The following is a 1,052-nucleotide window of genomic DNA, read 5'->3' on the forward strand; positions in this document are numbered from 1 at the left end:
GGAAGGCTCTGTAGTTTGTGACGCCCTCGGATGCACTAAGTTCAGTGTTTTCCACGGAACAGTTTAAGTGACGATGTTGGTTCGTGAATAGGTCACCTAAGGATTCTTAATGAGGCTTAATGTTAAAAATGCAAAGAAGTGTCCTTGAACACTTTAAAAAGTGTTGTCTTTACCAAAACAAAGGACTCTGCTTAGAGAGTGTGTGTGGGTATGGGGGGGGGAGAGTATTTCTTCAAAAGCAGAGAAAAATTCTCAAAGACAGAGAGCAAATTTCTGCTGAAAATGAGTAATGATGATGATGATGTTGAAATAGAAGCCCTTCACAGAGAGACCTTGAGCACACACGGAGGATTCAGCACTAGGACAGTCCAAGCAACCCCTGCCAGTGGATTTACAGCGGTGCATTTTGAAGTGTTGAACTTCGGGCCTGGGGAAGGCTGGCTCCGGGGCAGCGGGAGCCTGGGGTGTGCTGGGTGCCGTGGGAAGCCGCGGGGCTCAGCGGGGCGGCAGTTTCCCCAACATGGAGGCAGGAGCTTGGGGTTGTGCAATTGCCCGCAGCCCCCAGCCCGCGGGTACCGTTTCTCCCAAACGCTCCCGAGAGGAGGGCATTTGGCAGCGGGAGCCTGGGGTGTGCTGGGTGCCGTGGGAAGCCGCGGGGCTCAGCGGGGCGGCAGTTTCCCCAACATGGAGGCAGGAGCTTGGGGTTGTGCAATTGCCCGCAGCCCCCAGCCCGCGGGTACCGTTTCTCCCAAACGCTCCCGAGAGGAGGGCATTTTTGCACTGGAAGAAATTCCCCCTGTGCCCCTTCCCTCCCCCACCGTGCCGGCGCCTCGCTGTTTTAGACAGGCTGAGAGTTGATCCTAGTACGGGGGGGGGAGGTGGGGGTGAGAATTGCAATGAAAGAGCGGGGGGAGGCCGGAGTGCTCTGCAGCCCCTGGCCCCTCTGGGATCAGCTCTTCCCAGGCGAGGCGAGGAGGTGGGGGCCGCTCTGCGCCTCTGCAGCTCCGGGAGGGGTTTGCATTGGACGCCTAGGGAGGGGGGGAGGTTGCCTG

This window comes from Chaetura pelagica, unplaced genomic scaffold (genome assembly GCF_000747805.2).
Source record: "Chaetura pelagica isolate M959 unplaced genomic scaffold, ChaPel_1.0 scaffold249, whole genome shotgun sequence".
Classification (NCBI taxonomy): domain Eukaryota; kingdom Metazoa; phylum Chordata; class Aves; order Apodiformes; family Apodidae; genus Chaetura; species Chaetura pelagica.